The 21,666-nt window shown below is 46.6% G+C and overlaps 1 pseudogene; it reads left to right on the top strand.

Annotated features, from left to right (window-relative positions):
- LOC135563931 (putative pre-mRNA-splicing factor ATP-dependent RNA helicase DHX32) overlaps window positions 1–21,666 on the top strand; it is a 35,597-nt pseudogene that overhangs the window by 12,758 nt on the left and 1,173 nt on the right.

Genomic DNA, 21,666 nt, shown 5'->3' with positions numbered 1-21,666 from the left:
GTCTGATATCATTGATCTTTACTGAAAGCACTGTGGGGATACTTCGTTGATCACTAACCTCCGTAGCTCAATTAGAACATGTGTAAAACATGGAACGGAATTCTGTGATAACACGGACCGGACTGACAGTAATGTTCACTGCCGTTACAGGTAGTAACGTCCCTGTGGTCAGTCTGGAAGCCCTCTGTCCAGCTGAGGTGGTCTACAGTAACTGTAGCAGTAAAGACTACTTCTACTCTGCTCTGAGACTGGTACTGGAGATCCACCGCACCAAGGAGGAGGGAGATGTGGTGCTGTTCTTGGCCTCAGCTCAGGTGAGATCATTTACACAGTTCAACAGTGATGATGGTGCAGTATTTGTCCGTAACTCGATTGCTTGTTTTTGGTGGTGCTATGTACTGAATGATGGCATGCCATAGCTCTCTCTGTCCTTAAGTAGGATCTCTGTCCTTAAGTAGGATCTCTATCCTTAAGGAGGAGATCTGTCCTTAAGTTGATCTCTGTCCTAAAGTGGGATCTCTGTCCTTAAGTAGGATCTCTGTCCTTAAGCAGGAGCTATGTCCTTAAGTTGATCTCTGTCCTAAAGTAGGATCTATGTCCTTAAGTTGATCTCTGTCCTAAAGTCCGCCGTCTCGTCCCCCGTCTCGTTTGCCTTGTGGTCTGCCTAGTGGTCTGCCTTGTGGTCTGTCTAGTGGTCTGCCTAGTGGTCTAGTGGTCTGCCTAGTGGTCTGCCTTGTGGTCTGTCTAGTGGTCTGCCTAGTGGTCTAGTGGTCTGCCTAGTGGTCTGCCTTGTGGTCTGTCTAGTGGTCTGCCTAGTGGTCTAGTGGTCTGCCTAGTGGTCTGTCTAGTGGGCTGCCTTGTGGTCTGCCTAGTGGTCTAGTGGTCTGCCTTGTGGTCTAGTGGTCTGCCTAGTGGTCTAGTGGTCTGTATAGTGGTCTGTCTAGTGGTCTGCCTAGTGGTCTAGTGGTCTGCCTAGTGGTCTGCCTAGTGGTCTGCCTAGTGGTCTGCCTAGTGGTCTGCCTAGTGGTCTAGTGGTCTGCTTGTGGTCTGCCTAGTGGTCTAGTGGTCTGCCTTGTGGTCTGTCTAGTGGTCTGCCTAGTGGTCTAGTGGTCTGCCTTGTGGTCTGTCTAGTGGTCTGCCTAGTGGTCTAGTGGTCTGCCTTGTGGTCTGCCTAGTGGTCTGCCTAGTGGTCTGCCTAGTGGTCTAGTGGTCTGCCTAGTGGTCTAGTGGTCTGCCTAGTGGTCTGCCTAGTGGTCTAGTGGTCTGCCTAGTGGTCTGCCTAGTGGTCTAGTGGTCTGCCTAGTGGTCTGCCTAGTGGTCTGTCTAGTGGTCTGCCTAGTGGTCTAGTGGTCTGCCTAGTGTTCTAGTGGTCTGCCTAGTGGTCTGCCTAGTGGTCTGCCTAGTGGCCTAGTGGTCTGCCTAGTGGTCTACCTAGTGGTCTGCCTAGGGGTCTGCCTAGTGGTCTGCCTAGTGGTCTAGTGGTCTGCCTAGTGGTCTGCCTAGTGGCCTAGTGGTCTGCCCAGTGGTCTGCCTAGTGGTCTGTTGGAATGACAAAGCGTTTTGAAAGGCCTTGTTGTCCTGGACCACATGTGTGTGTGTGTGACAATGAGCTTTAAAGCCTGTCAATAGGGATGTCAACTCAGCCCTTTTCTATTGATGAGTCTGCGAGCAAAATGTGTTAACTATTTATGACATGATAAGCCCTCTCTTCCCCTCGCGTTGAACCATCCAGCCTGGGGTGTAGTGGTCAAGTAGCAGATCTGGGGTGTAGTGGTCAAGTAGCAGATCTGGGGTGTAGTGGTCAAGTAGCAGATCTGGGGTGTAGTGGTCAAGTAGAAGCTCTAGGGTGTAGTGGTCAAGTAGAAGCTCTAGGGTGTAGTGGTCAAGTAGCAGATCTGGGGTGTAGTGGTCAAGTAGCAGTTCTGGGGTGTAGTGGTCAAGTAGCAGTTCTGGGGTGTAGTGGTCAAGTAGCAGATCTGGGGTGTAGTGGTCAAGTAGAAGATCTGGGGTGTAGTGGTCAAGTAGAAGCTCTAGGGTGTAGTGGTCAAGTAGAGGCTCTAGGGTGTAGTGGTCAAGTAGCAGATCTGGGGTGTAGTGGTCAAGTAGCAGATCTGGGGTGTAGTGGTCAAGTAGCAGATCTGGGGTGTAGTGGTCAAGTAGCAGATCTGGGGTGTAGTGGTCAAGTAGCAGATCTGGGGTGTAGTGGTCAAGTAGCAGATCTGGGGTGTAGTGGTCAAGTAGCAGATCTGGGGTGTAGTGGTCAAGTAGAAGATCTGGGGTGTAGTGGTCAAGTAGCAGATCTGGGGTGTAGTGGTCAAGTAGAAGCTCTAGGGTGTAGTGGTCAAGTAGCAGATCTGGGGTGTAGTGGTCAAGTAGCAGATCTGGGGTGTAGTGGTCAAGTAGCAGATCTAGGGTGTAGTGGTCAAGTAGCAGACACTATTATCCTCAGTGCTGTACAGTTTTTAGACATGTGATCCCTGCAGGAATTGAACCCATGACCTTAGGGGCGTTGCTAGCCAGTAGCCACACGGGACAAGTCGTATGGTGCTGTCTCACACTGTGTTGCCCCTCCCCACAGGAGGTTGTCTGTGCCCGTGCTATTCTCCAGAGAGAGGGAACCAGACTGGGGGCAGACCTTGGGGAGCTGGTGCCCGTGGTCTTGTGCCCTGGGCAGGGTCGGACACCCTCTCTCCTGGGGGAAGGGACGGGAGTAGGGGAACCGTTACGACCAGGTGTCGGAGGGTTTTCCTCTCCACAAGCCAGGGAGAGGACATGTTCTGGGCTGTGGACTCTGTTAACTTTGTCATCGACGTAGGACTGGAGAAAAGACATGTGAGTTTAACCCCCATAAAACAAGCATTGCATGTTAGTTTATACATGTAGGCCAAGGCTATGACCATAGATATCCCATTAAATTAGTTAATTCATGACATTATTAAATAGTTATAATAGGTCTTTCTGTGGTTAAATGTGTATTATTTCAACCAGGTGTATCATCCCAGGTTAAGGGCCAACTCTGAAGTACTACGATCCATCAGCAGATACCAGGCTGATATCAGGAAGCAGCTGACTGGACCAACAGGTACTGATATCAGGAAGCAGCTGATTGGACCGACAGGTACTGACATCCTGGACCAACAGGTACTGATATCAGGAAGCAGCTGATTGGACCGACAGGTACTGACATCCTGGACCAACAGGTACTGATATCAGGAAGCAGCTGATTGGACCGACAGGTACTGATATCAGGAAGCAGCTGACTGGACCAATAGGTACTGATATCAGGAAGCAGCTGACTGGACCGACAGGTACTGATATCAGGAAGCAGCTGATTGGACCAATAGGTACTGATATCAGGAAGCAGCTGATTGGACCAACAGGTACTGATATCAGGAAGCAGCTGATTGGACCAACAGGTACTGATATCAGGAAGCAGCTGATTGGACCAATAGGTACTGATATCAGGAAGCAGCTGATTGGACCGACAGGTACTGATATCAGGAAGCAGCTGATTGGACCGACAGGTACTGACATCAGGAAGCAGCTGATTGGACCGACAGGTACTGACATCAGGAAGCAGCTGATTGGACCGACAGGTACTGACATCAGGAAGCAGCTGATTGGACCGACAGGTACTGACATCAGGAAGCAGCTGATTGGACCGACAGGTACTGACATCAGGAAGCAGCTGATTGGACCAACAGGTACTGATATCCTGGACCGACAGGTACTGACATCCTGGACCGACAGGTACTGATATCAGGAAGCAGCTGATTGGACCAACAGGTACTGATATCAGGAAGCAGCTGATTGGACCGACAGGTACTGATATCAGGAAGCAGCTGACTGGACCGACAGGTACTGATATCAGGAAGCAGATGACTGGACCGACAGGTACTGATATCAGGAAGCAGCTGATTGGACCAATAGGTACTGATATCAGGAAGCAGCTGATTGGACCAATAGGTACTGATATCAGGAAGCAGCTGATTGACCAATAGGTACTGATATCAGGAAGCAGCTGATTGGACCAATAGGTACTGATATCAGGAAGCAGCTGATTGGACCAATAGGTACTGATATCAGGAAGCAGCTGATTGGACCAATAGGTACTGATATCAGGAAGCAGCTGATTGGACCAACAGGTACTGACATCAGGAAGCAGCTGACTGGACCGACAGGTACTGATATCAGGAAGCAGCTGATTGGACCAATAGGTACTGATATCAGGAAGCAGCTGATTGGACCAATAGGTACTGATATCAGGAAGCAGCTGATTGGACCAATAGGTACTGATATCAGGAAGCAGCTGATTGGACCAATAGGTACTGATATCAGGAAGCAGCTGATTGGACCAACAGGTACTGACATCAGGAAGCAGCTGACTGGACCGACAGGTACTGATATCAGGAAGCAGCTGATTGGACCGACAGGTACTGATATCAGGAAGCAGCTGACTGGACCGATAGGTACTGATATCAGGAAGCAGCTGACTGGACCGATAGGTACTGACATCCTGGACCTACAGGTACTGATATCAGGAAGCAGCTGACTGGACCGACAGGTACTGACATCCTGGACCTACAGGTACTGATATCAGGAAGCAGCTGACTGGACCGACAGGTACTGATATCAGGAAGCAGCTGATTGGACCGATAGGTACTGACATCCTGGACCTACAGGTACTGATATCAGGAAGCAGCTGACTGGACCGACAGGTACTGATATCAGGAAGCAGCTGATTGGACCGATAGGTACTGACATCCTGGACCTACAGGTACTGATATCAGGAAGCAGCTGATTGGACCGACAGGTACTGATATCAGGAAGCAGCTGATTGGACCAATAGGTACTGATATCAGGAAGCAGCTGATTGGACCAACAGGTACTGATATCAGGAAGCAGCTGATTGGACCGACAGGTACTGATATCAGGAAGCAGCTGATTGGACCGACAGGTACTGATATCAGGAAGCAGCTGACTGGACCGACAGGTACTGACATCCTGGACCGACAGGTACTGATATCAGGAAGCAGCTGATTGGACCGATAGGTACTGACATCCTGGACCTACAGGTACTGATATCAGGAAGCAGCTGACTGGACCGACAGGTACTGATATCAGGAAGCAGCTGATTGGACCGACAGGTACTGATATCAGGAAGCAGCTGACTGGACCGACAGGTACTGATATCAGGAAGCAGCTGACTGGACCGACAGGTACTGATATCAGGAAGCAGCTGACTGGACCGACAGGTACTGATATCAGGAAGCAGCTGATTGGACCGACAGGTACTGATATCAGGAAGCAGCTGACTGGACCGACAGGTACTGATATCAGGAAGCAGCTGATTGGACCGACAGGTACTGATATCAGGAAGCAGCTGACTGGACCGACAGGTACTGATATCAGGAAGCAGCTGATTGGACCGACAGGTACTGACATCCTGGACCGACAGGTACTGATATCAGGAAGCAGCTGACTGGACCGACAGTTACTGATATCAGGAAGCAGCTGATTGGACCAACAGGTACTGATATCAGGAAGCAGCTGACTGGACCCCCCGTCTTTGCTCATTTGAGCTGTTCTTGCCATAATATGGACTTGGTCTTTTACCAAATAGGGTTATCTTCTGTATACTACCCTTACCTAGTCACAACACAACTGATTGGCTCAAACACATTAAGAAGGAAAGAAATTCCACAAATTAACTTTTAACAAGGCACAACAGTTAATTGAAATGCATTCCAGGTGACTACCTCATGAAGCTGGTTGAGAGAATGCCAAGAGTGTGCAAAGCTGTCATCAAGGCAAAGGGTGGCTACTTTGAAGAATCTCAAAAAATATATATATATATATATATTTGTATTAGTTTTTAACACTTTTTTTGGTTATTAAGTGATTCCATATGTGTTATTTCATAGTTTTGATGTCTTCACAATTATTCTATACTGTAGAAAATAGTAAAAAAATGAAGAAAACCCTTTTGTTTGTTTGATTGAGTTGTCTGTGTTTGTCCAGGGAAGTGTTTCTGCCTGTACCCTGAGGAGAGAGTACTCCCTGTAGAGACATCCCCTCAGATCCTGGACGCCAACCTCACCTTCACCATCCTCTTCCTCAAGAGGATGGAGATCGCAGGGCTGAGACACTGTGACTTCATCACCAGACCAGGTCAGTCTACCAGACAGACATTCTACATGGTACTATAGTAGGACAGTGGTTCTCATTCAGGGGTACTAGGACCTCCTAGGGCTACTTGGCCCCACCGGGGCTACTTGGCCTGTCCACCAAGGCTACTTGGCCTGTCCACCGGGGCTACTTGGTCCACCGGGGCTACTTGGCCTGTCCACTGGGGCTACTTGGCCTGTCCACTGGGGCTACTAGGACCTCCTAGGGCTACTTGGCCTGTCCACTGGGGCTACTTGGCCTGTCCACCGGGGCTACTTGGTCCACCGGGGCTACTTGGCCTGTCCACTGGGGCTACTTGGCCTGTCCACTGGGGCTACTTGGCCTGTCCACTGGGGCTACTTGGCCTGTCCACCAGGGCTACTTGGCCTGTCCACCAGGGCTACTTGGCCTGTCCACCAGGGCTACTTGGCCTGTCCACCAGGGCTACTTGGTCCACCGGGGCTACATGGTCCACCGGGGCTACTTGGTCTGTCCACCGGGGCTACTTGGTCCACCGGGGCTACTTGGTCTGTCCACCGGGGCTACTTGGTCCACCGGGGCTACATGGTCCACCGGGGCTACTTGGCCCACCGGGGCTACTTGGTCCACCAGGGCTACTTGGTCTGTCCACCGGGGATACTTGGTCCACCGGGGCTACTTGGGAAGACTCATGAGACCATAGGCTTACATGAGAGGGTACTTCAGAGCAAAATGTACTTGGTGGTACTGTAACCAAAAATAGGAATTAAACCAAACTACCAAATCAATCAAATGTATCTATAAAGCCCTTTTTACATCAGCAGATGTCAACAACTGCTTATACAGAAACCCAGCCTCAGACCCCAAACAGAAACCCAGCCTCAGACCCCAAACAGAAACCCAGCCTCAGACCCCATACAGAAACCCAACCTCAGACCCCAAACAGAAACCCAGCCTCAGACCCCAAACAGAAACCCAGCCTCAGACCCCATACAGAAACCCAACCTCAGACCCCAAACAGAAACCCAGCCTCAGACCCCATACAGAAACCCAGCCTCAGACCCCATACAGAAACCCAGCCTCAGACCCTAAACAGAAACCCAGCCTCAGACCCCATACAGAAACCCAGTCTCAGACCCCAAACAGAAACCCAGCCTCAGACCCCAAACAGAAACCCAGCCTCAGACCCCAAACCGAAACCCAGCCTCAGACCCCAAACAGAAACCCAGCCTCAGACCCCAAACAGAAACCCAGCCTCAGACCCCAAACAGAAACCCAGCCTCAGACCTCATACAGAAACCCAGCCTCAGACCCCAAACAGAAACCCAGCCTCAGACCCCATACAGAAACCCAGCCTCAGACCCCAAACAGAAACCCAGCCTCAGACCCCAAACAGAAACCCAGCCTCAGACCCCAAACAGAAACCCAGCCTCAGGCCCCAAACAGAAACCCAGCCTCAGACCCCAAACAGAAACCCAGCCTCAGACCCCAAACAGAAACCCAGCCTCAGACCCCATACAGAAACCCAGCCTCAGACCCCAAACAGAAACCCAGCCTCAGACCCCAAACAGAAAGCAATGCAGATGTAGAAGCATGACTAGAAACCCTGGTTGAAGCATGACTAGAAACCCTGGTTGAAGCATGACTAGAAACCCTGGTTGAAGCATGACTAGAAACCCTGGTTGAAGCATGACTAGAAAACCTGGTTGAAGCATGACTAGAAACCCTGGTTGAAGCATGACTAGAAACCCTGGTTGAAGCATGACTAGAAACCCTGGTTGAAGCATGACTAGAAACCCTGGTTGAAGCATGACTAGAAACCCTGGTTGAAGCATGACTAGAAACCCTGGTTGAAGCATGACTAGGAACCCTGGTTGAAGCATGACTAGAAACCCTGGTTGTATCTGGGTATTCAGTGTATTCCCAGGTTATTAGACACTGGTCTGGGTGAGTCTGACCACAGAGGTCCTAATTAAATGTGTTATAATATGTAATTCTATGGACCTGACCCGGTGTAATCTGTACTTCTATGGATCTGACCCGGTGTAATCTGTACTTCTATGGATCTGACCCTGTGTAATCTGTACTTCTATGGATCTGACCCTGTGTAATCTGTACTTCTATGGATCTGACCCTGTGTAATCTGTACTTCTATGGATCTGACCCTGTGTAATCTGTCATTCTATGGATCTGACCCTGTGTAATCTGTACTTCTATGGATCTGACCCTGTGTAATCTGTGCTGTAACTAGGGTTGCAAAATTCTAGCAACTTTCCCCAAATTCCCAGTTTTTCCAGAAAATCAGGAGAGAATAAGCAGAAAATCTTGGAATCATCCAACTAGGAATTCTGGGAAACCTTGGCATTTTGTTGAAAGTTAGCAGACTTTTTTGCAACCATAGCTGTAACTGTAGAGTGGTACAGGGTACAGGAGCGTTTTTTTGTCCTGGGTAGAGGTCTGATGGAGGTCTGTATGCCGTGCTCTGTCCTGTTTAGAGGCAGCCAGCCGTGCTTTAGTAGAGCTGACAGTGGCCTGCCAGGGACCATTGTCTGAGAGCCCCGACCCACCCGGCTGTCCCTGCATGGGAAGAGTTGAGGACAGTGACAAACTGCATCCCAAATGGCTCACTATTCTCTATTTAGTGCACTACTATAGACCAGATGGCACCCTATTCTCTATATAGTGCACTCCTATAGACCAGACGGCACCCTATTCCCTATATAGTGCACTACTATAGACCAGATGGCACCCTATTCCCTACTATAGACCAGATGGCACCCTATTCCCTATATAGTGCCCTACTGTTTTGGACACATTCCACAGAGTAAAGTGGCCAGCTTGTTATTAATGATTACCTCATAACGCGTCTCGTTTCGTCCATCTGACCTCCAACGCCACAATGAGGAGGAAGTAGAATTTACTGTCCTCCATTTTACCGGAACACAACTAGGCTAGAATTCCTGGATCAACCTTTTTGGAGCTCAGGCTCTTTTCGGGAATAGAGTTTTATACTGATTCTGTATTCTAATGTCTTTTGACGTGTTAAAGTTAAGTTAAAGTAAGGCCCTCAATCTCTTGAGGAGCTGAGCAGATACTACAGTGCCTTGCGAAAGTATTCGGCCCCCTTGAACTTTGCGACCTTTTGCCACATTTCAGGCTTCAAACAAAGATATAAAACTGTATTTTTTTGTGAAGAATCAACTACAAGTGGGACACAATCATGAAGTGGAACAACATTTATTGGATATTTCAAACTTTTTTAACAAATCAAAAACTGAAAAATTGGGTGTGCAAAATTATTCAGCCCCCTTAAGTTAATACTTTGTAGCGCCACCTTTTGCTGCGATTACAGCTGTAAGTCGCTTGGGGTATGTCTCTATCAGTTTTGCACATCGAGAGACTGAATTTTTTTCCCATTCCTCCTTGCAAAACAGTTCGAGCTCAGTGAGGTTGGATGGAGAGCATTTGTGAACAGCAGTTTTCAGTTCTTTCCACAGATTCTCGATTGGATTCAGGTCTGGATTTTGACTTGGCCATTCTAACACCTGGATATGTTTATTTTTGAACCATTCCATTGTAGATTTTGCTTTATGTTTTGGATCATTTTCTTGTTGGAAGACCAATCTCCGTCCCAGTCTCAGGTCTTTTGCAGACTCCATCAGGTTTTCTTCCAGAATGGTCCTGTATTTGGCTCCATCCATCTTCCCATCAATTTTAACCATCTTCCCTGTCCCTGCTGAAGAAAAGCAGGCCCAAACCATGATGCTGCCACCACCATGTTTGACAGTGGGGATGGTGTGTTCAGGGTGATGAGCTGTGTTGCTTTTACGCCAAACATAACGTTTTGCATTGTTGCCAAAAAGTTCAATTTTGGTTTCATCTGACCAGAGCACCTTCTTCCACATGTTTGGTGTGTCTCCCAGGTGGCTTGTGGCAAACTTTAAACAACACTTTTTATGGATATCTTTAAGAAATTGCTTTCTTCTTGCCACTCTTCCATAAAGGCCAGATTTGTTCAATATACAACTGATTGTTGTCCTATGGACAGTCTCCCACCTCAGCTGTAGATCTCTGCAGTTCATCCAGAGTGATCATGGGCCTCTTGGCTGCATCTCTGATCAGTCTTGTCCTTGTATGAGCTGAAAGTTTAGAGGGACGGCCAGGTCTTGGTAGATTTGCAGTGGTCTGATACTCCTTCCATTTCAATATTATCGCTTGCACAGTGCTCCTTGGGATGTTTAAAGCTTGGGAAATCTTTTTGCATCCAAATCCAGCTTTAAACTTCTTCACAACAGTATCTCGGACCTGCCTGGTGTGTTCCTTGTTCTTCATGATGCTCTCTGAGCTTTTAACGGACCTCTGAGACTATCACAGTGCAGGTGCATTTATACGGAGACTTGATTACACAGGTGGATTGTATTTATCATCATTAGTCATTTAGGTCAACATTGGATCATTCAGAGATCCTCACTGAACTTCTGGAGAGAGTTTGCTGCACTGCAAGAAATATCCAATAAATGTCGTTCCACTTCATGATTGTGTCCCACTTGTTGTTGATTCTTCACAAAAATACAGTTTTATATCTTTATGTTTGAAGCCTGAAATGTGGCAAAAGGTCGCAAAGTTCAAGGGGGCCGAATTTTCGCAAGGCACTGTATATGATCATAATCCAAAGCATCAACTGACAAGTCATTTTGTTAAACAGGTGTTTTCTCTGTCTAATATCTCTTCTTATCTATAATGTAAAGGATTATCTACTTCCCTATCCAGATCTTGTATTTTATTATCTATGATCTAAGTTGTCTACTTACTATCCAGATCTTGTTTTTATTATCTATGATCTAAGTTGTCTACTTCCTATCCAGATCCAGAGGGTCTGATGCAGTCACTAGAGGAGCTGGATTACCTCCATGGCATTGGACGATGATGGGAACCTATCAGAGATCGGGATCATAATCTCTGAGTTGCCATTGGACGCTCAGATGGCCAAGGCTCTGCTGGCGTCCTTTGAGTTTGATTGTGTGAACGAGGTGGTGACCATCGCAGCTATGCTATCAGGTATGTAGTTTACACTCCTACAACCTTTGGCCCATTTTATTTTATTTGATTCACTCAGGGTGGGTTGCACCAACATGGATGAACTCTTAAACTGGGTTTAATCAAGGTTTATCTAGTAATGTTTTTGATTCTATTTGATTCTATTTGATTCACTCAGGGTGGATTGCACCAATATGGATTAATTAACTCTTAAACTGGGTTTAATCAAGGTTTATCTAGTAATGTTTTTGATTCTATTTGATTCATTTGATTCACTCAGGGTGGGTTGCACCAACATGAATGAACTCTTAAACTGGGTTTAATCAAGGTTTATCTAGAAATGTTTTTGCACTGAACCTTAAACCTCGTTTTCAATAATCAATCTAATCCTTCTTCTACACTAAATTCAATTTACAACTCAAACCAAGATCAAATGTAATCTTGTTGCTCCATTGTTTTAAAAAACAATTTAAATTCAGTTTTGGGATTAAATCTAAACTGACACTGTTTAAATGCATAAAATATCAGTGTGTGTCTAAGTCATTTGCATGTCCTTTATTTTCTTTGTGATTAACAATTTTATCTCCTGTGGTTTATCATGTTCGTTAAACTCAACTATCCAGCTAAATCATTTGACAGATAAGTGCAATTAATTTCATCCTTAGCCTGAAGTGAAAAGTAACTTTGCTGACTAGCGAGCAATGACCAGTGCTGGTTTGTCTCCATAGAACTACAACATATTGCTATGGTGAATCCATTAGGACACGTATCACCGATCATAATGATGTAACCTTAGATCAACTAATCCAGTCTTAAAATTAACTGGTGCAACACATCTCTGATGAAATTATAAACGTAGATTTACAAAATCTAGATGAGGTCTAATCTAAGATTGATTTAAACCATGTTGGTGCAACACACCCTTCTGTGTTTTGTAATGGGGTTAAACCCTCACACTTATGTTTACATCCATAACACCTTTATAACCACTACTGAAGATATTAGAATATCCATCATAAGCAGTCTTAACCATTATGGACAACTACATCGGGCATCTCTGACCTTTTGAATATATAATCTGCCAGACAGTATAATCTGCCAGACAGTATAATCTGCCAGACAGTATAATCTACTATATGGACATAGTCTAGTCTCTGACCTTTTGGATGTATAATCTGCCAGACAGTATGCCAGACAGTATAATCTGCCAGACAGTATAATCTGCCAGACAGTTTGAGGACAATACATTGCCACTGACACGGCCTGCAACGAAAACATGCGGTCTCTCCTTCACTGCAGCCGAGGTGAGTAAGACATTTAAACGTGTTAACCCTCGCAAGGCTGCAGGCCCAGACGGCATCCCCAGCCGCGCCCTCAGAGCATGCGCAGACCAGCTGGCCGGTGTGTTTACGGACATATTCAATCAATCCCTATACCAGTCTGCTGTTCCCACATGCTTCAAGAGGGCCACCATTGTTCCTGTTCCCAAGAAAGCTAAGGTAACTGAGTTAAACGACTACCGCCCCGTAGCACTCACTTCCGTCATCATGAAGTGCTTTTGAGAGACTAGTCAAGGACCATATCACCTCCACCCTACCTGACACCCTAGACCATATGTCAGAGTCAAGGCCCTGGCCACATCCGGCCCGCAAGAAGGTTTTTTTACGGCCCCTGGGATGATCTTGATTTATTATTAGAACCGGCCCGCAGCAAGCCGGCAGCCCGCAGATCTTTACACGCACCAATACTACATTTCCCACAATGCAAAGGTGACGCACCGAGCAGTAGGCTGCTTCATTTCAATATTTATTGGCACAGCAGTCGTCAGCATCACAGTAAAATTAACTTTCAGATACCCATCAAAAATGGCAAAACGGAAGGTGGATACTGAGAACCGGGGTTTCAAACAAGGTGGGAGTCGGAGTATATGTTCACGAAGGTAGCTGGAAAACCTGTGTGTCTTCTGTGTGGAGAAAGTGTGGCGGTACTGAAAGAGTATAATCTGAGACGACATTATGAAACGAAAACACGCGGACAAAAACAAGAATATGGACATGGAACAAAGGCTACAAAAGGCAGAGGAATTAAAACGAGGCCTCAAATCTCGACAGGCTCTGTTCAAAAAGCCAAATCACAAGGCCAGGCTGCTGTCAAGGCCAGTTTTATTTTGGCAGAAGAGATCGCTAAATCAGCCCGGCCATTTACGGAGGGGATTTCATCAAAAACTGCATGATTAAAGTTTGTGACGAAGTTTGCCCAGAAAAAAGGCAACTCTTTTTAAATGTGAGTCTGAGCAGAAACACCATTGCCGAGAGAGTAGACCAGTTGTCCATCAATCTAAAAGAGCAGCTTGTGAAAAAGGGAAAAGATTTTATTGCATATTCCTTGGCTGTGGATGAGAGCACCGACATTTCTGACATTGCCCAGTTGTCAATTTTCATCCGCGGGAGTGGACTCCAACCTAAGCGTGACAGAGGAGTTTTTGGCTTTACGTCCTATGCATGGCACAACTACGGGGCATGATTTGTATGAAGAGGTGTCAAGATGTGTAAATGAGATGGAGCTGCCTTAGGGAAAAACTTGTGGGTTTGACAACCGACGGAGCACCTGCGATGTGTGGACACAGGAGCGGACTGGTGGCGAAGATACGGGAAAAGATGCAAGAGGAAAACGCGACAGGTGAGCTGACAGCTTATCATTGTATCATACACCAGGAAGCGTTGTGCGGTAAAGCCTTGAAAATGGAGCATGTAATGAGCATCATCACGCGCACAGTTAACTTTATCAGAGCCAAAGGTTTGAATCACCGCCAGTTCAAGGCATTTCTGACGGAGTTAGAAACGGAGCATGGTGATTTGCCTTATCACACAGAGGTGCGATGGCTAAGCCAGGAAAGGTGCTTCAAAGATGTTTCGAGCTTCGTGAGGAGATTTGTCTGTTCTTGGACAGCAAAGGGAAAGACACAACACAACTCCGAGACGAAATGTTTCTGTGTGAAAATGGCTTTTCTGTGTGACATTACGAGTCATCTGAATGCAATAAACTTGCAGCTGCAGGGTCGGGATCGTGTCATCTCTGATATGTACAGTACAGTGAAGGCATTTAAAACCAAACTGACTCTGTGGGAGACGCAGATGCGGAAAGAAAATTTGAGCCACTTTCCCAGCTGCCAGACCATGAAAGAGAAGCTCTCTACCAGTGCGTTCCCGAGCACACAGTTGGCTGATAAAATAGGTATGCTTGCCGCTGACTTTCGACGCCGATTTGCTGACTTTGAAGCACAAAAAGCAGGTTGAACTGCTCGGTAACCCATTTGCTGTTGACGTGGAAAGCTCACCACCAAACCTCCAAATGGAGTTGATTGACCTCCAATGCAATGATGCACTGAGGGCAAAATATGCGGCAGTGGGTGCTGCGGAGTTCGCCCGTTTCTCCCGGCACAATGCCCCAGCTGCGCATCCAGGCTGCTCAAACGTTGTCTATGTTTGGCAGCACATACCTGTGTGAACAACTGTTTTCTTTGATGAACCTGAACAAACATCACACAGAAGTCGACTTACTGCTGAACACCTCCACCAATTCTGAGGATTTCTTCAGCTCAGAGCCTTCCCCGAACATTGATGAACTTGTGGAAAAGATGGACACCACCAAGTATCACCCTCAACCTCAAACAAGTGAACATTACTGTGCAATCACATATTTAGAGTTTTTACTCAGTTCAAGTTTAAAAGTTAAAATTTAATATTTGTTTTCACTGCATGTTACTTCTCCTTAAACAAAGTGTTGTTTTTGATTAATAGATTTTTGCACTTTATTTTTTGTATTTCAATCCAATTATATTTTAAAAATATTTCAGTTGAGTGGATGATAGAAAATTGCTATTATTGTTTTTTTCTTTGAAGTAAATTTAGCCCACTTTTGCTAAAATAGAAAATATAGTCTACTGATGGTGCCTTGAATACCGGTTTCTTTCATTTAATGTTCATGTTATGGGGATATTTATATAAAGGAAATTTGTCTTTTGTGTCTGTTGAAAATTAAAGATTACTGACAGAGCCATAAGAAAATATTGCTTTATTTATCTGATCATATTGTAATATATTTGTTAGGTTTTCAGTAGGTTCAATTAGGTTCACTAGACTATATGCGTCATTTAAAAATTTTTCAATGAACATTCGAACAGTCCGGCCCTCGTCTTGTAGCTGATTTTTTTATTTGGCCCTCCGTCCATTTGACTTTGACACCCCTGCCCTAGACCCACTCCAATTTGCTTACCGCCCAAATAGGTCCACAGACGATGCAATCTCAACCACACTGCACACTGCCCTAACCCACCTGGACAAGAGGAATACCTATGTGAGAATGCTGTTCATCGACTACAGCTCGGCATTCAACACCATAGTACCCTCCAAGCTCGTCATCAAGCTCGAGACCCTGGGTCTCGACCCCCCCTGTGCAACTGGGTTCTGGACTTCCTGACGGGGCCGCCCCCAGGTGGTGAGGGTAGGCAACAACATCTCCTCCCCGCTGATCCTCAACACGGGGCCCCACAAGGGTGCGTTCTGAGCCCTCTCCTGTACTCCCTGTTCACCCACGACTGCGTGGCCATGCACGCCTCAACTCAATCATCAAGTTTGCGGACGACACAACAGTGGTAGGCTTGATTACCAACAACGACGAGACGGCCTACAGGGAGGAGGTGAGGGCCCTCGGAGTGTGGTGTCAGGAAAATAACCTCACACTCAACGTCAACAAAACTAAGGAGATGATTGTGGACTTCAGGAAACAGCAGAGGGAACACCCCCTATCCACATCGATGGATCAGTAGTGGAGAGGGTAGCAAGTTTTAAGTCCCTCGGCATACACATCACAGACAAACTGAATTGGTCCACTCACACTGACAGCGTCGTGAAGAAGGCGCAGCAGCGCCTCTTCAACCTCAGGAGGCTGAAGAAATTCGGCTTGTCACCAAAAGCACTCACAAACTTCTACAGATGCACAATCGAGAGCATCCTGGCGGGCTGTATCACCGCCTGGTACGGCAACTGCTCCGCCCTCAACCGTAAGGCTCTCCAGAGGGTAGTGAGGTCTGCACAACGCATCACCGGGGGCAAACTACCTGCCCTCCAGGACACCTACACCACCCGATGTTACAGGAAGGCCATAAAGATCATCAAGGACATCAACCACCCGAACCACTGCCTGTTCACCCCGCTATCATCCAGAAGGCGAGGTCAGTACAGGTGCATCAAAGCTGGGACGAGAGACTGAAAAACAGCTTCTATCTCAAGGCCATCAGACTGTTAAACAGCCACCACTAACATTGAGTGGCTGCTGCCAACACACTGTCATTGACACTGACCCAACTCCAGCCACTTTAATAATGGGAAATGATGTAAATATATCACTAGCCACTTTAAACAATGCTACCTTATATAATGTTACTTACCCTACATTATTCATCTCATATGCATATGTATATACTGTACTCTAGATCATCGACTGCATTCTTATGTCACTAGCCACTTTAACTATGCCACTTTGTTTACTTTGTCTACATACTCATCTCATATGTATATACTGTACTGATACCATCTACTGTATGCTGCTCTGTACCATCACTCATTCATATATCCTTATGTACATATTCCTTATCCCCTTACACTGTGTATAAGACAGTAGTTTTGGAATTGTTAGTTAGATTACTTGTTGGTTATCACTGCATTGTCGGAACTAGAAGCACAAGCATTTCGCTACACTCGCATTAACATCTGCTAACCATGTGTATGTGACAAATAAAATTTGATTTGATTTGACATAGTCTCGTCTCTGAGCATTTGCAGTTGAAGCCTAGGCGGCTGCTATTTCTCCCACTCAGACAATGATCCTCAAGGTACTATACGGGGAGAGTAGCTTGGTCAAACAATGCTAACCCTGTTGATATGTCTGTTTTAGCTCCAATGCTAACCTCCCTATTGATTCTCTGTCTTTCTGCGTTAGCGTCAATGCTAACCTCTAATGATTCTCTGTCTCCATTAGCGCCAGTGCTAACCACCCTATTGATTCTGTCTGTTTTGCGTTAGCACCAATGCTAACCACCCTATTGATTATGTCTGTTTTGCGTTAGCACCAATGCTAACCACCCTATTGATTCTGTCTGTCTGTGTTAGCACCAATGCTAACCACCTTATTGATTCTGTCTGTTTTGCGTTTAGCGCCAAGCTGCTTCCTGGAGCCACCTGTTGGCAGGACCCAAGAGGTACAACAGTGTCACAGAAAGTTCCGGCACCCTGAGGGAGACCACTTCACCCTCATCAACATCTACAACGCCTTCAAGTACAGCCAGAGAGAGACATGTGAGTTAGTTACTTCAAATGCAGCCAGAGAGAGACATGTGAGTTAGTTACTTCAAATGCAGCCAGAGAGAGAGACATGTGAGTTAGTTACTTCAAATGCAGCCAGAGAGAGACATGTGAGTTAGTTACTTCAAATGCAGCCAGAGAGAGACATGTGAGTTAGTTACTTCAAATGCAGCCAGAGAGAGACATGTGAGTTAGTTACTTCAAATGCAGCCAGAGAGAGACATGTGAGTTAGTTACTTCAAATGCAGCCAGAGAGAGACATGTGAGTTAGTTACTTCAAATGCAGCCAGAGAGAGACATGTGAGTTAGTCAAATACAGCCAGAGAGAGACATGTGAGTTAGTTTCAAATGCAGCCAGAGAGAGAGACATGTGAGTTAGTTACTTCAAATACAGCCAGAGAGAGAGACATGTGAGTTAGTTACTTCAAATACAGCCAGAGAGAGAGACATGTGAGTTAGTTACTTCAAATGCAGCCAGAGAGAGAGACATGTGAGTTAGTTACTTCAAATGCAGCCAGAGAGAGACATGTGAGTTAGTTACTTCAAATGCAGCCAGAAAGAGACAGTCAGTCTCATCCATTGAGCTCAAAAAAGCATCACATTGTGAAATACTTCACTATACAGTGCCTTCGGTAAGGATTCAGACCCCTTGACTTTTTCCACGTTTTGTTAGGTTACAACCTTATTCTAAAATGGATTAAATAGTCCACCCCCCCCCTCCTCAATCTACACACAACAACCCATAATAACAAATTGAAAACTGGTTAAAAAAAATAAAAAACAGAAATGCCTTATTTACATAAGTATTCAGACCCTTTGCTGTGAGACTCGAAATTGAGCTCAGGTGCATCCTGTTTCCATTGATCATCCTTAAGATGTTTCTACAAATTGATTGGAGTCCACCTGTGGAAAATTAAATTGATTGGAAATGATTTAGAAAGGCACACACCTGTGTACATACAAGGTTCCACAGTTGACAGTGAATGCCAGAGCAAAAACCAAGCCATGAGGTTGAAGGAATTGTCCGTAGAGCTCCGAGACAGGATTGGGTCGAGGCACAGATCTGGGGAAGGGTAACAAAACACTTCTGCAGCATTGAAGGTCCCCAAGAACACAGTGGCCTCCATCATTCTGCAGCATTGAAGGTCCCCAAGAACACAGTGGCCTCCATCATTCTTAAATGGAAGAAGTTTAGAACCACCAAGACTCTTCCTAGAGCTGGCCATCCTGCCAAACTGAGCAATTGGGGAGAAGGGCCTTGGTCAGGGGAGGTGACCAAGAACCGGTGGTCACTCTGACCGAGCTCTAGAGCTCCCCTGTGGAGATGGGAGAACATTCCAGAAAGACAACCATCTCTGTAGCACTCCATCAATCAGGCCTTTATGGTAGAGTGGCCAGACAGAAACCACTCCTCAGTAAAAGGCACATGACAGCCCGCTTGGAGTTTTCCAAAAGGCACCTAAAGACTCTCAGACCATGAGAAGCAAGACTCTGGTCTGATGAAACCAAGATTGAACTCTTTGCCCTGAATGCCAAGCATCACGTCTGGAGGAAACCTGGCACCAACCCTACGGTGAAGCATGGAGGTGGCAGCATCATGCTGTGGGGATGTTTTTCAGCAGCAGGGATTGGGAGACTAGTCAGGATCGAGGCAAAGATGAACGGAGCAAAGTACAGAGAGATCCTCGATGAAAACCTGCTCCAGAGCACTCAGGACCTCAGACTGGGGTGAAGGTTCACCTTCCAACAAGACAACAACCCTAAGTACACAGCCAACACAATGCAGGAGTGGTTTCGGGACAAGTCTCTGAATGTCCTTGAGTGGCCCAGCAAGAGCCTGGACTTGAACTCGATCTAACATGTCTGGAGAGACCTGAAAATAGCTGTGCAGCAACGCTCCCCATCCAACCTGATAGAGCTTGAGAGGATCTGCAGAGAAGAACGGTAGAAACTCCCCAAATACAGGTGTGCCAAGCTTGTAGCATCATACCCAAGAAGACTCGAGGCTGTAATCACTGCCAAAGTCGCTTCAACAAAGTGCTGAGTAAAAGGCCTGAATATTTATATCAATGTTATATTTCAGTTTGTTTTCTAAAAACCTGTTTTTGCCTTGTCATTATGGGGGTATTGTGTGTAGATTGATGAGGTAAAAAAAAAACGATTTAAATCTATTTTATAATAAGGCTGTAAAGTAACAAAATGTGGAAAAAGTCAAGGGGTCTGAATACTTTCCGAATGCTCTGTTTGCAATTGAATTCTGTTCTACGTGATTCTATTCTCTTCTCCTCACTTGTAGCTGAATGTTTCTTTCTGTTATTCCCTCAGACTTCAGCGTAGAGAAGTGGTGTCAGGACTACCATCTGAACCACCGCGCCCTTCAGACGGCAGACGCCATCAGGTCAGAGTTGACTGACATCCTGAAGAGAATAGAGCTGCCCATCTCCGAGACGTCCTTCGGAACCAAGACCAACACACTCAACATCAAGAGAGCTCTGCTGGCAGGGTTCTTCATGCAGGTCGGTGGACAATGGAGAACCGTAGTGCTGGTGTAGAGGACGTCCCACTGCTCGTTTAAGCGTGTTCCGTTTCCTCCCGGTTCCACTCCATACCGAGTTTCCAACCCGAGGTTAGCAAAACCAAGGTTCAATTCCCGAAGGGATCGCATACGTGACCGCCCTCCTGAAGCGTGTCACGCCCCTGAAAGCTAGCTATTCGGCTGCACAAGTGGCAGATCCCAATCTACTACATTAGCAACACCAAGGTTCAATTCCCGACCGGATCACATGCACATTAAACATCTGAATGAACTCACCGTCCTGTATGGAAGTCGGTGTCCTGTATGGAAGTCGGTGTCCTGTATGGAAGTCGGTGTCCTGTGTGGAAGTCGGTGTCCTGTGTGGAAGTCGGTGTCCTGTATGGAAGTCAGTGTCCTGTATGGAAGTCAGTGTCCTGTATGGAAGTCAGTGTCCTGTATGGAAGACAGTGTTCTGTATGGAAGTCGGTGTCCTGTATGGAAGTCGGTGTCCTGTATGGAAGTCAGTGTCCTGGGTCCTGTATGGAAGTCAGTGTCCTGTATGGAAGTCAGTGTCCTGTATGGAAGTCGGTGTCCTGTATGGAAGTCGGTGTCCTGTATGGAAGTCAGTGTCCTGTGTGGAAGTCTGTGTCCTGTGTGGAAGTCTGTGTCCTGTGTGAAAGTCGGTGTCCTGTGTGAAAGTCGGTGTCCTGTATGGAAGTCAGTGTCCTGTGTGGAAGTCGGTGTCCTGTATGGAAGTCAGTGTCCTGTATGGAAGTCAGTGTCCTGTATGGAAGACAGTGTTCTGTATGGAAGTCGGTGTCCTGTATGGAAGTCGGTGTCCTGTATGGAAGTCAGTGTCCTGGGTCCTGTATGGAAGTCAGTGTCCTGTATGGAAGTCAGTGTCCTGTATGGAAGACAGTGTCCTGTATGGAAGTCAGTGTCCTGGGTCCTGTATGGAAGTCAGTGTCCTGTATGGAAGTCAGTGTCCTGTATGGAAGTCAGTGTCCTGGGTCCTGTATGGAAGTCAGTGTCCTGTATGGAAGTCAGTGTCCTGTATGGAAGACAGTGTCCTGTATGGAAGTCAGTGTCCTGTATGGAAGTCAGTGTCCTGGGTCCTGTATGGAAGTCAGTGTCCTGGGTCCTGTATGGAAGTCAGTGTCCTGGGTCCTGTATGGAAGACAGTGTCCTGTCACTTTCCATTAAGTAATTTGTTTAATGACAAATATGAAGTTCCTTTATCCCTGTTGTCAGATTGCCCGTGATGTGGATGGCTCAGGAAACTACTTCATGTTGACCAACAGACACATGGCTCAGGTCCACCCTGCCTCCAGCTATGGGGCCAAGGCACATCAATTGGGTTTTCCAGAGTGGGTGCTGTTCCATGAGTATACTCTCTCGGGAAACCACGGTATCCGGACAGTCTCTGAAATCTCCCCTGCAGTGTAAGTCAATGGGCCAAACTAAGGCTCTTTCTCAATGCATTTCTCCTCATGTCCATTCTTGTCTTCTTTTTCAAAATGCATTGGATGAGGTCAGAGGCCCCTTCCCTCTAACCTTCTCATCCAGTGACCCCCGAGACCCCTCCCCTCTAACCTTCTCATCCAA

Source organism: Oncorhynchus nerka, linkage group LG23, assembly GCF_034236695.1.
Source record: "Oncorhynchus nerka isolate Pitt River linkage group LG23, Oner_Uvic_2.0, whole genome shotgun sequence".
Lineage (NCBI taxonomy): Eukaryota > Metazoa > Chordata > Actinopteri > Salmoniformes > Salmonidae > Oncorhynchus > Oncorhynchus nerka.
The sequence above is the reverse complement of the archived record's forward strand: the minus strand, read 5'-3'. Positions and strand labels throughout refer to the sequence as shown.